We start from the raw sequence: 25,914 nt of genomic DNA on the forward strand, positions 1-25,914 counted from the left end.
ATAGATAAGGAAGTCATTGAGTTTTTAAAGAAGACTTTAAGGAAGATTTTAAAGAAGATTCTGAGATTTATGAATGAGATCTTTCATTGAAAATTTTTCCCATTTCTTTTAGGCCCAATCATTCTATAGGACCTTAAAGAGGGCACATTCTCCAATGCCCATTAGAGATGTAGCCAAGCACCATCAAGGAATGAAAGAACTTCCTAAAGGGCAAAGTCAAGGGTCAGGAGAACAGTGGAGGAGAGGACCCACCCACAGAAGAAGGGCTTAACTAAAGCGCATGCTCCCACCTCCATAGCTGATTTCACCCTGTCTTCTGTAGCTCTCATCTTTCCTTTTCTGAACCCAAGTGTTTATTGCATTGTCTTGCCCCTGTTATGCTCACACATCTTGGGTTTGGGGGTACATATAGCTTGCCCTTACAGTTCGTATGAACAAAAGGAGCCACCACTAGACCTAACGTAGAGACTACCACTCATCTATTATCCAGAGGTCCTGAACTTTGAGCTCAAGGCTGTAACTAAATGGAGTTTTGGGTTTTCTCTCTTGGGAAGGTGGTGAATGTATGTCACAGGCAAAGGGGAGTGAAATGAATATTTAGTGACTAGAAAGTTGAATTATTACCGCTGTTTTTCCAGTTCTCCTTTCTGAACACATGATAGGGATTGTGCTTTCTCCTTTTTTTTTTTTTTTAGAAATTTTTATTTTGTTTTATTTTATTTTTTAAGTAATTTCTATAGCCAACATGGGGCTCAAACTCACAACCCAGAGATCAAAAGTCCCATGCTCTAATGACTGACTGAGCCAGCCAGGCACTCCTTTATTCCTTTGAATTTAGATACACCTGTTTGATGTGTTTTGGCCAAAAAATGTGACTGAAGTGGTGAAAGTATAGCTCTGGCATCTTGAAGAGTCAGTGCATGATTTGCTATTTTTTTCCTTTACGGGATGCATGAGTCAAGGAGGAGTCTTTATTAACCTGAGTAACTGAAAGACTGTGATGTGCACAGCCCCACTACTCCCCTGATTCGGACAGGTAACAGGAGCAAAATATGAACTTCTGTTGTGTTAGGCCTCAGACATTTGAGGGTTTGTGTTAACACAAAATAACCTTGCCCATTTGAACTTACGTAGGTTTTTACTTTAAATCACACTTAATTTCTGATTTAGCTCATTAAGAGAATATTTCTTTATATATGTGTGTATATACATGCACATATATATATAAATATATAATGCTGGACAATTAAGACATTCTGTTCAAAGCAACCTAGAAAAATTTACCATATTTCTATTAGTCTTTCCCAAATTATGCTTACAGTATAATCTGTCTTATATCACATATATTGTCTCTCACTACTAGTTTAGTAGTAATGTAGGAAAGGCCCAGGCATTAAGGCTGTGTTTTAAAACAAATATCATTGGGGCGCCTGGGTGGCGCAGTCGGTTAAGCGTCCGACTTCAGCCAGGTCACGATGTCGCGGTCCGTGAGTTCGAGCCCCGCGTCGGGCTCTGGGCTGATGGCTTGGAGCCTGTTTCCGATTGTGTGTCTCCCTCTCTCACTGCCCCTCCCCCGTTCATGCTCTGTCTCTCTCTGTTCCAAAAATAAATAAAAAACGTTGAAAAAAAAATTTAAAAAAAATATCATTTCAGCTATTATCATGAAGTCATTCCAAGAGTTAGGAGTTGTACCAAAAAAAGTACCTTAATCTCTGGGCTCTTTTGATCACTGAAACAGTCATGTCAGTTGGTTAAATACAGGCAGGAGACAAATTGTTATGCCTAGACATACAACTAAATAGATGGAACCCTTTTTCGGTCATATAACCATGCTTTGTTAAAGTTACTTATGGAAAGTAGGAAAATAAATCAATAGATTTTTCAATATCTGTAAATCCTTTTCTTAGTTGGTTCAATTTCCTGGTCTATTCTTTTTAATAAGATTCCTGCTGTTTTTCTATCAGACATTGTCGCTTTTGTACATTGTTCCTTAATTACTTGCTATTTTATTTCTAGTCTGATTTTTAAGTCATTAGTGAAGGGAGCTCAATAATCAATATTTTTCATAAAATCCTTACTCTTATTTTATTTTTATAAGGTATTATGTGTGTTTGCATGCATTTCTGACAGTCTTGTGACCCTATTTTATTTAGTTACTTAAAAACTAAAATATTTTCAGGGTTATTTTTTTTCTAACTGTATATATGCATTTATAATAATGTTAATGTTATATATTTCATCTTTGACAGAATGAGCTTCCTAATTGGATGAGATACATTCAATTCTTAGAGCCTGATTAATGAATTTATTGTTTGAAACATTTATTGATTGATATAAAACTAATACCATTTAACTAATTCAGAAAAATCTGTGGATGGAGCCAATAGCTATCACTTCATTCCTCATACGTGTGCAAAAAAACCTTAGAATAAAAACAGTCATTTTCATTTGTTTGGAACAAAACATCCTGCTTCATAGAGCAATATATAAACACAACTTTTGCCACTGCATGTGTTGTTACATATTTAATATCTGCTTAATATACAAATGGCCATTGAAGTAGATGGGCTTTCTCCATTAGCTGAATTTTATGTTCTGCTCTTAATATGGTCAATGACATAACTATGACCTTGAGGGTAAATGGTAAAGATAACCATTTAGTGCAAGTTACACATTTATCATTAACTTTCTTGATGCACAAAAATTCAGTGTTTAATTTGTCATTAAGAATTTACCTTTTGGGGGTGCCTGGGTGGCTCGGTCAGTTAAGTGTCCAACTTCAGCTCAGGTCATTATCTCATGGTTTGTGAGTTCGAGCCCCACGTTGGGCTCTGTGCTGACAGCTCAGAGCCTGGAGCCTGCTTTGAATTCTATGTCTCCCTCTCTCTCTGCCTCTCCCCCACTTGTGCTCTGTCTCTCTCTCTCTCTCTCTCTCTCTCTCTCTCTCTCTCAAAAATAAATAAAATGTAAAAAAAAAGAATTTACCTTTTTGGGGGGTCACCTGGGTGGCTCAGTCGGGTAAGTGACTGACTTCAGCTCAGGTCATGATCTCGCAGTTTCTGACAGCTCAGAGCCTGGAGCCTGCTTTGAATTCTATGTCTCCCTCTCTCTCCTCGTCCTCCCCCCACTTGCCCTCTGTCTCTCTCAAAAATAATAAATAAACATAAAAAAAGTTTTAAAAATTACCTTCTTTTAATACCATGCTGCTAAAAAGGGCTTACTGCATATTTTTAAAACAGTAAATAAACAGTTGTAGATTTGCATCGTAAAATAATGGCAACACCATAGTAGCAAGGGTGCACAGACAACTCTCTATACATAATTAATTGTAGGACTGCTTAGCCTTTATTTCCAACACATTTCAAATCCACCTCACCTATAATTGCCTGTTACCCACTAACTCCATTCCCTAAAGGCTTCCTGCATCTCAAAAGCCACAAAATTGTGCTTCTGTTCTCTGAGTAAGCTAAAGGGGAAGATTATTAGCTAAGAACAAGAAAAAGGGAGTTGCTTATTTTCAGCAAAAATTGTTGACGACTCTAACTTATGTTATCCAAATATAACCATTCCCATAATGTTTGCCTTCTTTTAGTAGTTTTGGGAAAGAGAGGTCTTAACTGGGGACTAGTCCTTTGTTGTTGCTTTGTATGCTACTTGTCTGTATCACATGTTTATCCTCACCCCCCTCCATTCTATCCAGGCCCCACATTCTTTCCCTGACTGATTACAGTAAGAAGAGTTTGAACACTCTGTCTTCATTTGCTCTGCTGCAAGAGCTGCACTGTCATTGCCTGCACAATTCTTTAACCCACAGCAACAAAAGACTGAACCGCTAGAGCAGATTTCATTGAATGGCAACATACCTTGAAATGAGTTACAATTTAGAAGGAAAAAAAAAATAGATCTGTTACCTAAATGGCTGCTTTATATCCTATAGGAAAATAATAAACAAGGGATTCTGTTTGTGATTAAACTTGTTCTAGATCCTCTGTCTTACAGTTTACCATTCTTCCTTTCTCCAATACTATGATTTTTTTTTCTTAGAACACACTGGAAAACTCAATCTTTCATTTACATGTTCATTATTTTATTCATTCATTAGTATATGTACTGTTTTTACTGTATGCCAGATAATAGCAAATAATGAAGGTAGAATAGTAAGGAAAAAATTGAAGAGCTCCATTCTTGTGGAGCTTTTAGACTAGAGGGGGATCCAGGAAATATTTAAATAAACACATAAAACTAATTTAAAGTAGAAATGGAGACAAATGCCACAAGGAAGCATAAACAATACTAAAGTGGACGATTGGAAAATTGTACCATGTCAACTAAGGCAGTCCATGGTTCCCAAACAAATAGCATGCAGACAGAACATTTAATAAGGGAAATGGCATTTGTAATGATATGGGTGGAGCTGAGTGTATTTTGCTAAGTGAAATAAGTAGGTCAGAGAAAGACAAATACCATATGATTTCACTCATGTGGAGTTTTAGAAACAAACAAAAAAAAATGAACACAGGGGAAAGGAAAAAAGAGAGAGAAGCAAACCATAAAATAGACTCAGACTTATAGAGAAAAACTGAGGGTTGCTGGAGAGGTGTTGGCTGGGGGGATGGGCTAAATGGGTGATGGGCATTAAGGTGAGCACTTGTTGGGATGAACACTGTGTTATATGTTATATGTTAAGTGATGAATCACTAAATTCTCCTAAAACTAATGTTACATTATAAGTTAGCTAACTAGAATTTTGTGTGTGTGTGTGAGAACTAAAATTACAATTGAAATTTTTTATTTTAGGCCACAAAAACAAAAACTAGCAAACAAACAATAACAACAAAAAGTTTCAAATAGGCTTATCACATGATGTAAATTCATCCCTTCCAGGGAAGCAGAAGGTAGACCAGTGCCGGTTATCCTGAAGGCCATATACTTACTACTTCGCTGCTGCTTCTACTCTGCTGGGTTTTGATCTTTCTTTGAGTCATAGTCTGGATCATTTTCCTCATTTCCTTCTCTTTCCCCTTCCTTATCTGCTTCTTCATCTTCTTCATCATAATCATCATCATCATCTTCAATGGCTTCTTCGGTGAAGTATAACATTAGTCTTGGGATTATACACTCATGTAAAAAGTGACCAATTTCAAGGTCTATGGCAAGGATAGCTTCATCATCATCACCCAGATCTCCACTTGGGAATTTTGGGGAGGGGCAAAAAAATTAGTCATTGGAAATTCTTTTGGTCATAGTACAAACTTTCCCATGTCCCTTGTGTTTCTGCTTCTTTTGTTAAATCTTTATTTATTTTGAGAGTGAGAAAGAGAACAAGTGGAGGAGGGGCAGAGAGAGAGATAGAAAGAGAGACAGAGAACCCAAGCAGGCTCCACACTGTCAGCACAGAGCCCAACATAGGGCTTGATTCCATATCCGTGAGACTACAATCGGAGCCAGGCAACTCTTAATTAGAATTGGTCACCTAACCAACTGAGCCACCCATTTGTCCCTCTGTTTTGTCTTAATGGTTTTCAAAGTGACATTCTTTCCATTTTCCCAATCTATCTGGCACCCTGTACAACCCATAATTTCTGGTCCATCAAAAGAAAAGGGATCAGAATCATCTGCTTCTGATTTCATCGTATATGTCTTTGTGAACACTTCCACTTGTGAAATGTTCACTGGGTTCAAAGTGAAATTCTCAGACAAACGTCAGGGGCTGGTCAGTATCTGAGAACTTCACTTTAATATCTTTCAAGTGCTTCAGAATAGGTTCATCATATTCCTGAACCATATCATTGAACAAGTCAACATTCTTAAAAACAGTCAACCAGAATTCAGGAATTATCTTGGAGTCTTCTTTTTCTTCATCCTTTTTCTCATCTTTATTCTTGGCTTTCCTTTCAGCTTCTACAAAATTTCATTTTCCTCATCCAGTTTCTATTCACATTCTTCCATAGGTTCATAATTTGCATTAATGATCTCAAATCACTATCAAATAGAGGCCGGCAGAGCACAGCATACTTCCTTTCAAGGCCATCAGCTTCCTCATAGAACTTGGCTTCTATTTTTGCACACCTAACTTACCGTTTTTGAGAGTATTCACTCGTCTTTTAACTACCCTAGGCAAGTTCTCAATGTATCCTGCTGGTGTTTCTATCAGACCATCAAGTTTTATTTCAAGGGTTACAATAATATGAGGATTTTGCATCATTTGAACAGTCAGCTGACGTGCTTTGATTTTTGTTTCTTTGCCAGTTTCTTCTTCTATTTCTTCAACATCATCCAGATCTTGATCAAGTTCAGACTGTTTTTTGTGTCAATGTCTGCCATGTTGTAAGAACTCCAAATATTGTTGGCTAACTGGGGACCCAGGCTACCGGAGCTGTGCAGTCAGTGATTCAGGTCAGCGGGAGCAGACGGCACTAAAAAACCAACTAATTAGAATTTAAATAAAAGCCTGAAACAAACAAACAAACAAACAAACAAACAAGGGAAATGACAGAGAAAAAAAAACACAACAACTCATATTGGAGTCAACATATGTAATGTTCCTACAGTGGGAGAGAGATTAAAGAGTGCAAACCTATAAGGAAATCAGTATGGCTAAATGAAAATCAAGATTGTATGGTAAGAGGTGAACTGAGAGGTAGGTTGGGGCCAGAGCATGCAGAGATGTGTGTAATCGTTGCATTTATCCAGGTAACTAGAGCATCATTAAATGATTTTGAGTGGAGAGAATGACAGGATTTGCATTTTGAAAAGATTACTCTGTAGCCACTGCACAAGAGAGGACAGAAGTTGCAAGGTGGAGGCAGGCAGAGGCTCTTTAAGTTATCCTGTCATCTTAGCATGGCCACAGTTTGTTATTATATCACAGGAGTTGGACATGGAGAGAAGGTGGATTTATAAGATATTTGGGAAGCAAAGTGCATAAAAACATGAGGGGGGGGTGTTAAGAGTAATGCCTAATTTTCTACTTTGTGCAATTGAATAGGTGGTAAGATTTACTTGAAATAAGAAACAGTATAAGAGAAACAAATTTGGAACAAGGTATTTTTTGCACTTATTTTTTAGAACAGTTCTAGAATTCTAGAAAAATTGAGCAGATAATATGGAGAGTTCCCACATACCCCCTCTTGCTCACACACAGTTTTTTCTATTATTATATCTTCAGTTAGTGTGGTGCATTTGTTACAATTAATGGATGAATATTGATACATTATTGAAGAAAGTCCATAGTTTGCTTTAAGGTCCACTATGTGTTTTGCAGTTCTGTGGGTTTTGCCAAATGCATACTTCCATGTAATTGCACTTACGCTATAATTTACAATAGTTCCATTACCCTAAAAATGTCCTGTGCTTCACCTGTTCACCATCCCTCCTACTCCCCCTGTACTCCTGCCAATAATTGATCTTTTACAGTCTCTATAGTATTTCCTTTTCCAGAATTTTGTGTGGTTGAAATTATGTAGTATGCACCCTTTTCAGACTCACTTCTTTCACTCGGCAATATTCACTTAAGGTTCCTTTATGCCTAGGAGTGTGAATGTTGGATCGTACAGTAAGACTATATTTAACTTGGTAAGATACTGCCAAAATGTCTTCCAAAGTGGGTACACTATTTTGCATTCCCACCAACAATGAATGACAGTTGCTGTTATTCCACATCTTTTTCAGCATTTGGTATTGTCAGGCTTTTGTTGTTGTTGTTGTTGTTATCAGAATGTTCATGTAATCCACAAACTGATGTATAACTCTATGAGTAACGGGGTTTCCAATTTTATATGGCTTATATTTTTCTCAGTAGCACATACTATTTTAAAATAATTCACAAAAATTTTTAAAAAGGGGCGCCTGAGTAGCTCGGTCAGTTGAGCGTCCAACTTTGGCTCAGGTCATGATCTCCCGGTCTGTGAGTTTGAGCCCCGCATCGGGCTCTGTGTTGACAGCTCAGAGCCTGGAGCCTGCTTCGGATTCTGTATCTCCCTCTCTCTCTACCCCTCCCCCGCTCATGCTCTGTCTCTCTCTCTCTGTCAAAAAATAAATAAACATTAAAAATATTTAAATAATTCACAAAGTTGAGAAGCATGTAAAAACCAGGATTTCTGAGGATAACTGTAAACCTAACTCTCAAATCAAGTAGTATCCATTATATAAATAATTACCAGTGAAAGTGACATGTATCTTAACATATATTGTAAGCATTAGATTTTCTTTCTTTCTTTTTTTTTTTTTTTGAGAGTGAGAGAGAGAGAGAAAGAGAGAGAGAGGAAGCACAGGCAGGGAAGGGGAAGAGAGGGAGAGAGAGGATCTTAGCATGGATCCTGAAGCAGGGCTCAATCTCATGACCATGAGATCATGCCCTGAGTCAAAATCAAGAGACACTTAACTGACTGAGCCACCCAGGTGCCCCAACAAGCATGAGATATTTTAAAAGCACTTTAAACATATTTGGAGCTCCAGGGACAAATATTTGTTTAGTTTAGTTTAGTTTTTTTTTAAAGGAAGTTGTACCTTAACTCTAAGAATTAATGATAAAACATTCCTGCTGTGCCCCTGGTGATATGATCTGCATAGTGTTGTATTTCAAGGAAACTAGTTAGCTCTTATACAAAATGACAGTGTTACCTGATAGAAGTACCTAGTTTTGTCCGTCATGACCAGAGAAATCTTCTCACTTGGATACAATTTTTTCTGCAATAGTAGATGGAGTCTTAGAACATCTGGGTACGTTCATAATGAGTTCAGCAAGCAGCAGCAAGTAGGAAACAGCTCTTAGAATGTGTACAGTGTGAGATCTCTCTGAATGCTTAGAGGTAAAAGTTAATTTATCATGGGAAGTGACATCAACAGCTAGAGAGAGAAAATCTACAAAAGAGAAGGTGAAATGTGAAGAAAATAATATATATATTATTTATATATTCCAGAGGGGGAGCCAAACTTGCCCAAAATGGGTATGACTGTATCAGAGGGAAACACAGGTATCCTCAGGCCAATTTTCTTGTCCAAAGATATGATTTGTTTCCTACATAGTGTTTAAAAAATAATTTGAGCCACCATTTACTTTGTTCCAATTTATTATAATACAATTGTCATAGAACATTGTGTAAGTTTAAAGTATACATTGTCAGGATTTGGTACACTTACATCTTGTCAAATGATGGCCACAATAGGGTTAGTTAACATTTCTTTCACCTCGTATGATTATCATTTCTTATTTGTGGTGGGAGCATTTAGCATTTACTCTCTAGTAATATTCAAGTAGATATCAAGTATTATTAACTATAATCACCATGCTGTATGTTACATCCCCCAAACTTATTCATTTTATAACTGGAAATTTGTATCCTTTGGCCTAAATCTCCCCAATTACTCCACTCTTCCAGCCCCTTCCAACCACCATTCTAATCTCTGTTTCGATGAGTTTGGCTTTTTTAGATTCTGCATATAAGTGTTATCATACGGTCTTTGTCTTTCTCTGTCTTATTTCACTTAGCATAGTGCCCTCAAGATCCATCCATATTGTCACACATGGCAAGATTTCCTTCTTCCTCATGGCTGAATAATGTTCCACCACATGCGTCTTCTTTATCCATTCATCTGTAGACAGGCTTTTGGGCTATTCCCATATACTGGCTATTATGAATAATGCTGCCGTGTACATGGGAGTGCAGATATCTCTTTGAGATTCTGATTTGGTTTTCTTTGGATATATACCCAAAAGTGGAATTGCTGGGTCATATAGTAGTTCTATCTTTAATTTCTTAAGGAACCTATATACTGTTTTGCTTAACTGCCCCAATTTACATTATTACAAATAGTGCACAAAGGCTTTTGTCCACATCCACACTAGCACTTGTTATCACTTGTCTTTTTGATGCTAGCATTCTGACATATTTGAGGTGATATCTTATTGCTTGGGATTTTAATTTGTTTTCCCTGATGATTAGTGATGTTGAGTACCTTTTCATATCTGTTGTCCATTTGTATATCTTCTTTGGGGAAATGTCTATTCAGTTCTGCCCATTTTTAAATTAGATTCTTTTTGTTTACTATTGATTGAGTGAGTTGCTTATATATTTTGGATATTAACTTCTTATCAGATACATAATTTGCAAATATTTTCTCCTGTTCTGTGGGTTGTTACCTGTTCAGTTTGTTGATTGTTTCTTTTGCTGTGCAGAAGCTTTTTAGTTTGATGTCATCCCACTTATTTAGTTTTGCTTTCATTGCTTGTGTTTTGGGTGTCATAACCAAAAATTCATTGTTATGACCAATGTCAAGGAGACTTTTCCATATATTTTCTTCTAGGAGTTTTATGGTTTCAGATTTTATCTTTAAGTTTTGAACTCATTTCAAGTTTATTTTTAGGAGTGTTACAAGATAGGAGTCCAATTTAATTCTTCTGCATGTGGTTATTTAGTGTTCTTAATTTCTAAAAAAAAATATTTATTTATTTTTGAGACAGGGAGAGAGAGTGGAATGGGAGCATAGAGACAGAGAGAGACAGAGAAAGAGAGAGACAGAGAGAGACAGAGAATTCCAAGCAGGCTTCACGCTGTCAGGGCAGACCCCATGTAGGGTTTGAACTCACGAAGCATGAGATCATGATCTGAGCCAAAATCAAGAGTCAGATATTTAACTGACTGAGCCACCCAGGTGCCCCAGTTGTTTAGTTTTCTACCAGCACTTATTGAAAAGGCTATTTTTATCCCCAATGAATATTCTTGTCTCCCTTGTCAAATATTAGTTTACCATATATTCAAGGGTTTATTTCTGGAGTCTTAATTCTATTCCATTGGTCTATGTGCCTAGTTTTTAAATGTTTATTTATTTATTTTTGAGAGAGAGAGAGAGAGAGAGTGAGAACATGAGTAGGGGAGGGGCAGAGAGAGAGAGGGAGAGAATCCCAAGCAGGCCCTGTGCTGTCAGCACAGAGCTCGATGCAGGGCTCAAACTCACAAACCGTGAGATGATGACCTGAGCTGAAATCAAGAGTTGGACGCTCAATGGACTGAGCCACCCAGGCGCCCCATGTGCCTATTTTTATACTATTTTAAACTCTTTTGATTACTATAGCTTTGTGTTATAGTTTGAAATTGGAAATGAGGTGCTTACAGATTTGTTCTTTCTCAGGATTGTTTTGGCTATTCAGGGTCTTTTGTTGTTCCATACAGATTTTAGGCTTGTTTTCTTCCATTCCTGTGAGAAATGCCATTTGAATTTTGATAGGGATTACATTGAACCTATAGATGGCTTTGGGTATGGACATTTTCAAAATATTAATTCTTCTAATCTATGAACACAAGATATCTTTCCCTTTGTGTCTTTAATTTCTGTCATCAAAGTCTTATAGTTTCAGTGTACAGGTTTTTTACCTTCTTGTTTAAATTTATTCCTAAGTATTGTATTGTTTTTGATGCTATTGTAAATGGGATTGTTTTCTTTATTTCCTTTTCACATATTTTGTTGTTAGTGCATATAAATGCAGTTGATTTCTTCATGCTGATTTTATTTCCTGCAACTCTACTGAATTTGTTGATTAGTTCTCACAGTTTTGGGGAGGAGTCTTTAGGATTTTCTATATATATGACAATATTATATCCAAATGAAGACAAGATTAGTTCTTCCATCTGATGTAGATGCCTTTTCTTTTTTCTTCTTCTTCTTTCTCCTCCTCCTCCTCCTTTTTCTTCTTTCTCCTCTTCAGCCTCCCTCTCCTCTCCTCCTGCTCTCCCCCACCTCCTTACCCTCCTCCTTCTCCTCCTCCTTCTGCCTGCTTCTTCAGGCTGTGACTTCTAGTACTGTATTGAATAGGCATGATGAGAATGAATTTCCTTGTCTTTTTCCTGATCTTAGAGGAACAACTAAAACTTTGATCACTGAGTGTGGCGTTAGCTGTGGGCTTGCCATATATGGCCTTTATTATGTTTTAGGTACATTTCTTTTAACCCAATGTGTTGATAAGTTTTACCATGAAAATATATTTTATCATATAGATGCTTTTTCTGCATTATTGAGATGATCATGTGATTTTTATCTTCCATAATGTGGTGTATCACATTTATTCATTTGCATATGTTGAACCATCCTTGAATTCCAGAGATGAATCACATTTGATCATGGTGTATGATTCTTTTAATATACAATTTAACTTACTTTGCTAATATTTTGTTGAGAAATTTTGCATCTATATTCAGTAAGGATTTTAGCCTGTAGTTTTCTTTTCTTTTCTTTTCTTTTCTTTTCTTTTTTTTTTCCTTATCTGGTTTTGCTTTTAGTGTAATACTGGCCTTGTAAATTGGGTGTAGTAATGTTCCTTTCTCTTCAATTTTTTGGAAGAGTTTGAGAATGATTGGTGTTAATTCTTCTTTAAATGTTTGGTAGAATTCACAACAGAAACCATCTGTACTGGGCTGTTCTTTGTTGGGAGATTTTTTAACTACTGAGTCATTCTTCATACTCATTATTGGTCTGTTCAGATTTTCTGTTTCTTCATGATTATATCTTAGTAAGTTGTAAGTTCCTTGGAATTTATCCATTTCTATAGTTTGTTTAATTTGTTGGCATGTAATTATTCATAGTACTCTCTTATAATCGTTTGCATTTCTGGTATCAGTTTCAATTTAAATTTTAGTTTATTTCTGATTCTGTTTGAGTCTTCTCTTTTTTCCTTAAGTTAGCTAAAAGCTTGGCAATTTTATCTTTTCAAAAATCCATCTCCTAGTTCATTGATCTTTTCTAGTGATTTTATGTTCTTTATTTTATTTATTTCTGTTCCTATATTTGTTACTGCCTCCTTCTGCTAAATTTGGGTTTACTAATGCCATCTAATTATTTTCTGGCTGTTTTGTAGTTCCCTTGTTTTCTTTCTCTCTCTTTTTGCTTTCCTTTGTGAACTGATGATTTACCATAGTTTAAGGCTTTGATTCCCTTCTCTTTATCTTTTGTTATGTAATTATGGTTTTGTTGGGGCGCCTGGGTGTCTCAGTGGGTTAAGCATCTGACTTCAAGTCAGATCTCACAGCTTGTGAGTTTGAGTCCTGTGTAAGGCTCTGTGCTGACAGCTTGGAGCCTGGAGATGCTTTAGGTTCTGTGTCTCCCTCACTCTTTGCCCCTCCCCTGCTCGTGCTCTGTTTCTCTCTGTCTCTCAAAAATAAATAAACATTAAAAAAATTTTTTTAAATAATAATTATGTTTTGGGTTTGTAATCACCATGAGGCTTACATAATCTTGTAGATATGTAATCTTATATATATAATAGTGTGTTTTGTGCTGATAGCAACTTAACTTCAATTGCATAGATAGAATCTACCCTTTAACTCCCCCAATTTTGTTTCTGATGTCACAATTTACCTTTTTTATTGTATAGTCATTAACAAGCTATTGTAGCTAAAGTTTTTTTTAATACTTTTGTTCTTTAACCCTTGTACTAGAGTTAAGTGGTTAACACACCACTTGTTACAATATATTAGAGTATTCTAAATATGACCACGTACTTTGCCAATGGTATATTTTCATATGTTTTTATGTTACTTATTTGCCTCCTTTCATTTCAGCTTGAAGAACTCCTTTCAGCACTTTTTGTAAGGCCAGTAAAATGGTGATGAATTTCCTCAGCTTTTGTTTGTCTGGGAAAGTCTTCATCTCTCTTTCATTTCTGAGGGACAGTTTTGCCAAATACGGTATCTTGGTAGGCAGTGTTTTTTACCCCAGCATTTTTCATACATCATGCACTCTCTAGCTGTAAGGTTGCTGCTGAGACATCCATTGGTAGACTTATGAAGGTTCCTTGTAAGTTACAACTTTCTTTTCTTTTGCTGCCTTTAATATTATCTCTTTTTCTTTGATTTCTGACAATTTTATTATAATGTGTCTTGGAGAAGATCTCTTTAAGTTGAGTTTATTTTGTTGTCTATGAGCTTCATGAACTTGGATATCTAAATCTCTCCCCAGATTTGGGATGTTCTCAGACATTTTTTTAAAGATATTCTTATGCCCCCTTTACTCTCTTTTTTCTGGAACTCCAATAATTCACAGATTGTTTCTTTTGATGTTTAAATAGGCTCTTTTTACTATTTTTTCATTCTTTTATATTTCTACTCCTCTTACTTGATAATTTCAAGTCCTGTCTTCTATCTCACAGATTCATTCATCTGCTTCATTTAATATGTTATTGGTGGTCACTATTGCATTTTTAATTTCATTCACTGTATTGTTTAGCTCTACAATTTCTGCTTGGTTCTTTTTTATGATATATCTCTTTGTTAATCTTCTCATTTTGTTCATGTATTGTTTTTGTGACTGTTGAATTGCCTTTATATATTTTCATGGAGTTGACTGAGCTTCTTTAAGCAGCTATTTTAAATCCTTTATCCTTAAATATTACAAGGATAAATATATCCTGTGGAGTTATTCCAGAATTATAAGGATAAACAAATATATAATAAAAATGATATTACTATTTTGTTAATATTCTATTAATAAATATAAATTTAAAAATAAATAATATCTCCATCCATAGTTTAGGGATTGGTTACTAGAAGATTATTGTGATCCCTTAGTTGTGTCATGTTTTCTTGATTTTTCATGCCACTTGAAGTAGTGCATTTTGCATTTAAAGTAGCAATCAATTCCTAGTCTTTACTAACTAGGAACTAGGAGAAAAACACCTTCTGTCAGCCCTTCTAGGGAGGCTCTCTCAGATTGTCTATGGACACATCAATTCCCTGCTTCTTGCACTCCCTTATGGCAGAATCCTTAAGCTTGTATGCCTTGTCCTGATCCTATAATGCACCACACTGGGTGCTGAAGTCTCTCTTTTGCTTTCCCAAGGGCAGCAAAGCTAATGCTCAAATTTATGTTCTATCCTTGACCTGCAAATTTGGTCCAGCTCTCTGCACATACTCACTAGACATCTGTTGAAGCTTTCCCTTGCCACTGTCAGCATCACGCACAGAGAACCATCCACAGGGAGGAGGTTTGGGGGGTGGGTGGGGATGAGGTGGCTATGCTGAGAGTGCCCTTGGAAAAGTTAGAGGAATCTGTCAGTGAGGCATCCCCAGTGGCTCACTTTTGAGCTTCTTTTAAAAAAAAAATTTAAGTGTATTTATTATTGAGAGATAGAGAGAGACAGAGCATGAGCAGGGAAGAGTAAGAGAGAGGGAGAGACACAGAATTTGAAGCAGGCTCCAGGCTCTGAGCTGTCAGCACAGAGCCTGACGAGGGGTTCGAACCTACGAACTGCGAGATCATGACCTGAGCCGAAGCCGGATGCTTAACCGACTGAGCCACCCAGGTGCCCCTAATTTAAAAAAAAATTTTTTTTAAGTTTGGGTTTCTTGATGGAATCTGCGACACAGTTCAGAGGACCCACATCCATTTTTTGTCTTCCAAGAGTCCTATCTGCCATTCTTACAGCCTGTTCCTACCCTCCAGTCAGGCAGCTCATGACTCAGGACCGTGGCTAGGGTGATAGAGAAACGGACCTCTTTGGCAGCATTCCACAGAGCTGGGGAAAATGGGCACTGACTCACATGCTCTCACTTTGCCCCATGGGAGAAATCAGGGGCTAAGAAGATCTCTCTTGGCCCTGAACTGTGCCACCTCGGGTGAAGGTTTATGCAGGTAATGTCAAACTTTTCTCTCAGCCTCTCCAGTGCATCCAAACTCATGTTTTCTTGCTCCAACGGTGTGCTGGAACTTTCCCACTGGAAACCTGAGCTTCCACAAAGTCTGTCTTGTCTGTGGATGATTGTCAAAGATAGTATTCTCCAGAAGCTCATCAACTGCAGCCAAGAGTGACTTGAGAATGATTCAAGATAGCTTACAGACCTTGTTTTTTTAGGCTAAGCACCACTTACCCTGTATGAAAAGGTTCAAGTTATCAAAGCTAAACTGAAATTGGTATGTTGTGCTTTCAATTAATTATAATGTTTAACTTAACTCCAAAGAAAATTCAGGTACTAGTTTATATAAAGTATGTGATTAAATTGTTCCCAAGCAACTATCATTTTGTTATATGACTCAGTTAAGAAATAGTCTGGAGCCTTTCAGATAAAAATGGCAAATGAAAGCCATTTCTACCCCCTCTCCCTCCTGAAACCAACTGAAAACTACAAAAAGAATGATCCACACAGATTACTCAATTTGCAATTAATTAGAAAACAGCTACACTTCTAGTACTTAATATGAGAAATGAAATTCAGATCAAATATTGAAAAGGCAGGAGAGCAAAATGCCCTAGCAGACAATCAAGTTACATTCAGGGTTCTTACAAGTTGGTGACACACATAGAAAGCCAAGTATGTGACTCATGGCTTGAAACTAAAGCAGCACAGAATGGAGGCAGGATAGAGTAAGGAGAGACATAATTTGACACTTTTGCAGGGAGCTCTGCATCTACTGATTTCATTCAACAAAGATAAATAGGTGATGGAAGACAGTGAAAAACAAGATCTTCCTTGCAACCCATTATAACTTCCTTGTCATCATGAAAGACATAGTTAAGGCAATATATGCAGCATACAATTTAAAAAGGGTTTGTAAACTGAATCCAATATACCAATGTTCAAGGTGTATCTCCCAATCTTTATCCCAAACAATTGCATTCAAAGAGATGACTTGAGTGATAAGAGAGTTATTTTCAAATAAGAGAAAGAAATAAGGGTCTACAACGTGCATAGCTTCTTGAAAAACAATCTACTCGTTGAATTGCAATGACAAATACATGAATGAGGAAGTTATTGTAGAGGACCGGTGGTGAACTTGGAGTCTACTGAAATATAAAACTAAGGGAAAATAACTGGAAAATGATGACTGAGTAGAAAATCTATAACTCTTGATATTGTGGAACTTAAAATATAGGTAACAAAAATTGGAATGTAAAGTATGAGAATAGGAGTTTGTAAGAAGTTTGTGAATGCTGTTTTCTTATCTCAGAGTGGAATGTGGGTGGACAAAAATACTGTTTAAATCTAAAAAACTCAGGTTGCAAGCTAATTAAATAAATTTACATTAGAAGAACCCATAAGGATTAAGAATAGATTATAGAAACAATTATTTCTGAAAGAAAGCACAGACATACAAAACAACATAAAGATATCATACACCATACAATGAAAGAAACAATTAAAACAAAAAATAATTAAAAGACAAATGTAATATGAAAATACAGCATTAAGTAACAGAATAAAGACTAAATATATATGTCAATTGAATAAATGTTAATGAATTTACCCTTTTAAATAAAGCATTTGATTAGATTTAAACAAATATTTTTAAAAGATACATAATTAAGATAAGTGTGTAAAACAAGTGACTCAGGTTGAAAATAATAGGCAAGAAAAAATGAATAGGTAAAACATATTAAAAACATCAGGTGCAAATAAATAGTTTCATGAGTCACATAATTATATATTAAGCAAGTTTTAATTGAAGTGTTAAATCATTAAGGATTCAAGAATGACATTTTATAAAGAAATTATCACACTAAATTAAAAAATTATATTGAATTAAAAAAATTTTTTAACATTTATTTATTCTTGAGAGGCAGAGAGAGAGCTTGAGCAGGGGAGGGACAGAGAGAGAGGGAGACACAGAATCCGAAGCAGGCTCCAGGCTCTGAGCTGTCAGCACAGAGCCTGATGCAGGACTTGAACCCATGAACCACAAGATCATGACCTGAGCCAAAGTCGGATGCCTAACCAACTGAGCCACCCAACTGCCCCAAATTGAATATTTTAAAAAAAATTAATGTACCATAAATATTCTCATGGAAAATGGCACTAAGCAAGGAATAAATAATTAGAACATGTCTTTAGGCAAAGTTAGATACAATAACAAAAAGTTACATACAATAATATTAAGGACTGCAAAAATATAATTATTCCTGAAAATCTAATAGAGGTATATAAAATTCACGTCCTTGGAAATGAAGAGGATCTTTCTATTTTATGTGCCAAAAGAACATTTATCAAAAATTTAACATGAAGAAAACTTAAATTCTATGGTGTAGAAAAAGTGTACACATGTATTCTAACAGCATGGAGCCTGCTTGGGATTCTTTCTCTCTCTTCTTCTCCCCCACTCATTCTCTCTCTCTCTCTCTCTCTCTCTCTCTCTCTCTCTCTCAAAATAAATAAATAAAATCTAAAAAACCCTCATTGTTACTTCCATAGAATGGTAGCAAGTATTCAGAGGAATATGTTAATCCAAATGTTTTGATATAAAAAAACTTCAAAATGCATCATTAAGTATATAACAGGATATACTTAATTTTTCTTTTTGCAAATACATAAATAAGTCACTTAAGAGTCATTGCTTCTGGGGCGCCTGCATGTGTGGCTCAGTAGGCTAGACATCCAACTTTGGTTCGGGTTGTGATCTCTCAGTTCGTGAGTTCCAGCGCCACCTTGGGCTCTGTGCTGACAGCTCAGAGCCTGGAGCCTGCTTTGGATTCTGTGTCTCCCTCTCTCTTTGCCCTTCCCCCGTTCATGCTCTGTCTCTCTCTGTCTCAAAAATAAACATTAAAAAAAATTTTTTTAAAGTCATTGCTTCTGAGGAGTAATACTGGAAATCTATAATAGTAGGAGGAATAGTTTATTTTTATTATATACCTTTGAACTATTTAAATGTTTATTAACCACATCATTGTATTTGTTTATAAAGGGTGTTACTAAAACATAAATTGATGTTTTTAAAGGCAATCAGATCTCTGATACATCATTAAACTAGAGAATTGAAAAAACAAAAGGAAGAACATTGGAGTAATTTTTTCATTAAAATTTACTTAATACTATTGGTTCCTACCCATCACTATCTGGTTATTCAATTGTGTTCCAACCAACTGCCTATTCTCACCTTGATGTGCCTTTATTAGCACCTACCTACTAAAAAAAATAAGTTTATAAAAATGAACAAGAAAAAGAGTAACTATAGAAGTGTACTTACCAACATCCTTGGGGATATTTGAGGGGGTGAAGAGTCTGAAACAGATAGTAGGAGATCAGAACTCTCTCTGAAAAAAACTGGAAATGACAATTTCAAAATTTGAATTGTATATATTTTGAAACAAAAATAATACATTAGAGTGCTTTCTGCTTTTTTTATAGCTCTGATTTTTTTCCTATGAATCCTAAATCCTTTACTTGGGTCTTTGGGCCACATAAACATAGTAATATTAAAACCTGATTGGATACATTCATTGCAAGATTCAGTGCTCGTGCACCGCCAACTTAAATTCAAAAGAATACTGTTTGGTGTCAAAATAAAGAATGGCATACAAAAGGAACACGGAGGAAATAAATGGAGGGATGGGTCAACTGATGAGACTAGGAATAGAAAATCCCCAAAATTTGATTAGAAGTAGACACTAATATCCTCCCATGAATAATGAGGAGAGAAACAGATTACTTGAAAATTACCCTTAATATCAAATCTATATAAAGCATATTAGGGAGCAAATAAGTACTAAACATATCTAGATTTATTTATTAATCACAGTGTTTTTGCTGTGATTATATAATCTCCTATAATTTTACTTTTTAAATCACATTTAAGTGTAAAAAGCACATAGCTATTAAATACTAAAATCAAACCCCATTATCTATCAACTAGCTTCAACAATTATCAATATAATGGCAATTTTGTTTTATTTATATCTCTTTTAATACCTTGTTGCTGAATATGTATTTTTATAACTTTATTGAGGCATACTTTGCATGATATAATTTGCACGAAAGAAAATGTACCTATTTTAAGTTTTTACTTTTAGTGAATATATAGTTGTGCAAACATATGACAATCCAGTTTTAAAATATTTTCATTACCTCCCAAAATTCCTTTGTACCTATTTATAGCAAATTCCCAGACCTAGGAAAACACTGATCTGCTGTCTCTACAGATTTGCCTTTTCTGGACAGTTCGTAGAAATGAGATAATAAAATATGGCCCTAATCAAGATATATGACAGGGCAATTAAGCAAAATGTCTCATCAAACTATCAGTTTTCTATAAAATAGGGTTTAAATGCAAGAAAAGAAAAAATAACATGGCAGAGAAAATGTAACTCATAACAGAGGAAAACAAAGCTCAGAGTCAGGGTTCCCAGGATGATGATGGTAAGGATAGGAACAGAAATGTGGCCGGAATGTTCTCAGGTTTTTCCTTTCCTTAGGAGACTTGACCTGGTTTGGTCTGGTGTAGATCGGAAGACTAGCTCTAAATCAGTTGGATGACATTTAAAGGCAGAGGATAGCATGGTACGTAACTGTGTGACGAGAGCCAGGCCAACGTTTGCACTCTTTTTGGGTGAGAGAGGGGACTATCCCATTATGAAAGCAGTCATGACTAGTTCAGAAAATTATTCAGTCACCAGCATTAACACTGTCAGTGTTCCAATCCTCTGCTTTTTCATTGGTTTTTGAACAAGCGCTATACTATAATGAAAAACTGAGTCTAGATGGAACTAGAATAAGAATAAGCACTATTGATTAGGAGCTGAAAAACAAAATGAAGATGAGGGAAGGTAAATGAGATTTAGGGGACAGTACTTAAAGACTTTTTAATGTGTTTCTACTGGTATTCATAAAGCATGGATGGATGTGCTACAAAGTATAGCAAGATGTAGGCAATATGTTATCACAGCATATATCTGGATATTGAACTTATGTGGTATATTTATGTGATTTAAAATACTTATAAATAATGAACAAAACCACATTATTTTAATAGCCTTTGAGAAGTAGCCTGGGTCATTGTGTATAAAGATGTCTCCAACTTCTTCCTGTATGTAGATTATAAGAGAGATCTGAAACCCCAATACCTCTGAATCAGTGACAGTCACTAAAACCTAGTAGCAGTTACAGATCTAAATAGAAGTTGGGCTACCTTAATATTTTCTTTCTAGTGAGTCTTATTGCCTACTGGATCTTGACAGCATGCCACAGAAAATGAAGCAAACAGGTTGGGCTCTAGGGATCCATCTGGACAACACTGAGAGGGAAATGTCACCAATTTTATATATTTCTCTTACTGTTGAAGACATGTACTCCTGGAGAATTTAAGAAATACTGCATTTAGAGTGTTATTTTTTATTCTGCCAATGACTTCCTTGACTATCTCTTCAAATAAATGGACTATCAGTATGAATCATGACTGATGATACTGAAGGATGCCAAAATATCTAGTCAGTTCACCTAAAAATAGTCATATTGATTACCTCAGCCCACATAGACATTTCCTGATGATTAACTGAACTAGCTTTATCAATATAACCCAAAATATGAATGAGACCGGGAAAAAAGAAAAAGAAAGTGGGACTAATTAAGGTTATTATTATTGTTGTATTGACAAATAAATCAGTTTTGAGGCACGCATTAGGTTTACTCAGTCGTTTTACACTTCAGGACCTCGTATATAGCAACACTTGAATTTCTAAAGGCTACTCATCAAGTAACAGAAAGAAATTAGCACGTAATTATTATGGATTCAGAAGTAAAAAGAGAGTAATCAAACACATGCAGAGCAAATATGGGAACCACAGACGCAATATTATTGTATTAAAAGAGAGGAATGTTTTCCTTATTTATGGAAGCTTATGGGAAACAGTAAAGCATTTTTGCTAAGCTTCCCTGTACAAGCTTGAAAAGTAGATTTTTTCAAATCTATTTGCAGCATTTGACTTTCACCTAACCATTGGAATATGCCAACAAATCCTAAATAACCATTTCTGGTGTTCAAGCTTGCTATATCTAGCAGATAGTAGTTGGAAGGTGTAGTTTAAACTCTGAATCAATCCTTATCTAACTCATACAATGTAAAATGATAATTTAGATAAACTTTCTACTAAGCACTTTAATTGTATTAATTCATCTGAGCCTTATAAGAACCCTAAGAATTAGATAGGGCAAGGAGTAATACCTTTTACTCATAGATGAACATAAAATGAATACTTTATTTAACTTCATCACTCAGTATGGTAGAAACTAAAAGTACCACTTTTTTTCAGACAGTGTGTCTCTAGTGTTCTATCTCTTATGCTATGTTGCCTTCAAACAGATTTAGAAACTATGATTCAAAAATTTTAATAGAGTACTGTTTAATTAGATAGATACCTCCTGATAGTTATATGTCGATTTAACATTTCTGTTTTGTCAGTAATTAATTCATAAATAATTATTGAGTAATTGAACATGAATTAGGTGCAGGAGCTATGCCAGGTAATAGGGATAAAAAGAGGAACAAAACATAATTTCCTCCCCACCACTATCTATGGTTGTAATCAGACCTGTAGAAATAAATGTCAGTGGATGAAGTGAAGATTGTGATTGCAGATTGTGAAGTGCTCTGTACACTCCATTCAAAATTTAAAATTGTATCCTTTATGCAGCTAGGAGCCACCAGAAATCTAATTAAGCTTGGAGCCTAGCAAATCAGAACTCTTATTTCAGAATACAAAGCTGCCAGCATTGTAAGGAAGAACTTGAAGAAAGACGAGACTGGTGACAAGGAGTCAAGACGAGGCCACTAAGGAAAGAAATCACTTGCTGTTGAACAGCATCTGAACCATGGTAGCAGTGTCAGATAGAGAGGAGAACTGGACTGGGAAATATTCCTAGGTATAATATTAGAAGCAGAGTCTGAGCCGAAGTAGGATGCTCAACTGACTGAGCCACCCACTGTTTTTCTATCTTTATTTAATTTGATTTGGGCACCTTCTGGAGATAATTTTTGGTTATTTATTTTTCTATATCTCCTATTGCTCCTCTTCATTACTTGTTACCACCATGCACAGGTCACAAATACTTCTTGCTTCCTAGTTTTTAATATCCACAAAATTCTTTGCTTTTTAAATATAATTTATTGTCAAACTGATTTCCATACAACACCCAGTGCTCATCCCAGCAGGTGCCCTCCTCAATGCCCATCACCCACTTTCCCCTCTCCCCCACCCTCCGTCAACCCTCAGTTTGTTCTCAGTATTTAAGAGTCTCTTATGGTTTGCCTCCCTCCTCTCTGCAACTTTTTTCCCCCTTCCCCTCCCCCCATGGTCTTCTGGTAAGTTTCTCAAGATCCACATATGAGTGAAAACATATGCTATCTGTCTTTCTCTGACTGACTTATTTCACTTAGCATAATACTCTTCAGTTCCACCCACGTTGTCACAAATGGCAAGATTTCATTTTTTCTCATTGCCAAGTAGTATTCCATTGTGTATATAAACCACAATTTCTTTATCCATTCGTCAGTTGATGGACATTTAGGCTCTTTCCATAATTTGGCTATTGTTGAGAGTGCTGCTATAAACATTGGGGAACAAGTGCCCCTATGCATCAGCGCTCCTGTATCCCTTGGGTAAATTCCTAGCAGTATTATTGCTGGGTCATAGGGTAGATCTATTTTTAATTTTTTGAGGAACCTCCACACTGTTTTCCAGAGTGGCTGCACCAGTTTGCATTCCCACCAACAGTGCAAGAGGGTTCCCGTTTCTCCACATCCTCACCAGCATCTATAGTCTCCTGATTTGTTCATTTTAGCCATTCTGACTGGCGTGAGGTGGTATCTATCTCAGTGTGGTTTTGATTTGTATTTCCCTGATGAGGAGTGACATTGAGCATCTTTTCATGTGTCTGTTGGCCATCTGGAGGTCTTCTTTGAAGAAGTGTCTATTTATGTCTTCTGCCCATTTCTTCCCTGGATTATTTATTTTTGGGGTGTGGAGTTTGGTGAGTTCTTTGTAGATTTTGGATACTAGCCTTTTGTCCGATATGTCATTTGCAAATATCTTTTCTTATTCTGTCAGTTGCCTTTTAGTTTTGTTGATTGCTTCCTTTGCAGTGCAGAAGCTTTTTATCTTGATGAGGTCCCAGTATTTCATTTTTGCTTTTAATTCCCTTGTCTTTGGGGATGTGTCAAGTAAGAAATTGCTGTGGCTGAGGTCAAAGAGGTTTTTGCCTACTTTCTCCTCTAGGATTTTTATGGTTTCCTGATTCACATTCAGGTCCTTCATCCATTTTGAGTTTATTTTTGTGAATAGTGTAAGAAAGTGGTCTAGTTTCATCCTTCTGCATGTTATTGTCCAGTTCTCCCAGCACCATTTGTTAAAGAGACTGTCTTTTTTCCATTTGATACTCTTTCCTGCTTTGTCAAAGATTAGCTGGCCATACATTTGTGGGTCCAATTCTGTGTTCTTTATTCTATTTCATTGGTCTATGTGTCTGTTTTTGTGCCAATACCAAAAATCTTTTTTTTATGTTTATTATTTTTTTTTGAGAGAGAGACAGAGACAGAGACAGAGTGTGAATGGGGGAGGGGCAGAGAGAGAGGGAGACACAGAATCCAAAGTAGGCCTCAGGCTCTGAACTGTCAGTGCAGACCCCAACATGGGGCATAAACTCACAAATTGTGAGATTGTGACCTGAGCTGACGTCAGACGCTTAACCAACTGAGCCACCCAGGCGCCCCTCCACAAAATTCTTTATGTCAGCATCAAGTGAAACCCTAAGTCTGTAATAGGTACTCATTTTCACTACTGGAAATTATCTTTCTATCACAACAATGACAAAAAGGCAAATTATCAAGGTGTCATGACCTTGAATTGGTTAACTTAGTGGAAGTACTTTGTCCTCAACAAAGATGGGACATGTATTACTGATCAGATGTTTTGATGAAATCATGAAACAGTCTAGAATTTCTTAAAATTCTAGAAAAGATAATGTGAGAAAAATGTAAGAAGTATTTTCTCATTTCTTTCAGACATTCTAGAGACCAAGTCCAACTGAAGCTTAATTATTGCCAGACCAGTAAAATTGTGTGGAGAAAACAATCATCTTATTTTAACAATGTGTTTTTTCCACCTTTATTTTCTAAGGATTCATAACAAGAAATTGTATTTAGTGGAAAAGTTGAATTTACACTAGCATATTGTATAACCTTCTCTCCATATACCTTCAGTAAAAAGACCTTAGCATCTCATGTATGCCTGTCATTATGAAACACTAATTACTCTTTGAGCATGCCTAATGTGTGCAAAATCAGCCCATATTGAAACATGGTTCTGTAGATTTAATGAATGCAATGTTCAATGAGAACTAAACAAAAATGAGACTTGCTTTTCACAGCCACACATGAAAGAAATGGATGTAGGATGCAAATGGCAGGGAAAATTCTCATTTTCAACTTGAAATGGCAAAATGAAACACATGAAAAGGACCTCATTGAAATATATTTGAAGGACAGGTAGTGGGCAATTGAAAGAAAACTAGACATTTTTTGTCTCAACATACAGAAGGGATTATAGATTACTTTTGTATAAAATACCGTTTCTCCACTCCAATTGATTGTGTGTCTAGCCACAAAATCATGAACAGCTGTGCATATTTTATCCTCACGTGCAGATACATCTGACTGTTTCCTTGACTTGGTGATTCAAGGTATGAAGGGATGCTTGGGAGAACAATAATACTGTTCAACTACTTCAGGTTTTTCTAAAAGTATCCAGGGATAATGTATAGAATCTAGCAATGTCAACAAAGTCTCTTCCTGAAAAAGGATATTAAAGATATTATGGTATGAAAGAAATATATAGAACCAAAAATATTTTAAATGGCATGTAAATAATTTTATTTAAAAATGGCATATCATTAATTTTTATGGTTACAAGTAGCTTGAGATTCTAGTACAAGTTATGGACCATCTCCTCTGGAAAATGCAAGAACTTACAACATTTTTTTAATACAGTTACTGTGGGTCCATGCTTAAGAATTCTTGACATAGTCATTTGTCCACATGCCAATTGCATAAAAGAGATATTTGGATCTAGAAATTCTTTTTTCAAGCAAACCATTTTACTCATCATAGGAAAATAGTGACATTTCTACAATCATTTAACATGTAATTGATCAATTAATGAAGTTTCTT

General features: G+C 35.9%; 1 long non-coding RNA gene and 1 pseudogene across 2 annotated transcripts in view; one reads left to right on the forward strand and one right to left on the reverse strand.

The window, feature by feature from the left end:
- The window catches only part of LOC125171168 (uncharacterized), a 444,287-nt gene that overhangs the window by 230,694 nt on the left and 187,679 nt on the right, over nucleotides 1-25,914 (forward strand). The gene's annotated exons all lie outside the window — the stretch shown is intronic.
- LOC125171166 (nucleosome assembly protein 1-like 1) lies at nucleotides 4,940-6,324 on the reverse strand (annotated as a pseudogene).

This window comes from Prionailurus viverrinus, chromosome B4 (assembly GCF_022837055.1).
Source record: "Prionailurus viverrinus isolate Anna chromosome B4, UM_Priviv_1.0, whole genome shotgun sequence".
NCBI lineage: Eukaryota > Metazoa > Chordata > Mammalia > Carnivora > Felidae > Prionailurus > Prionailurus viverrinus.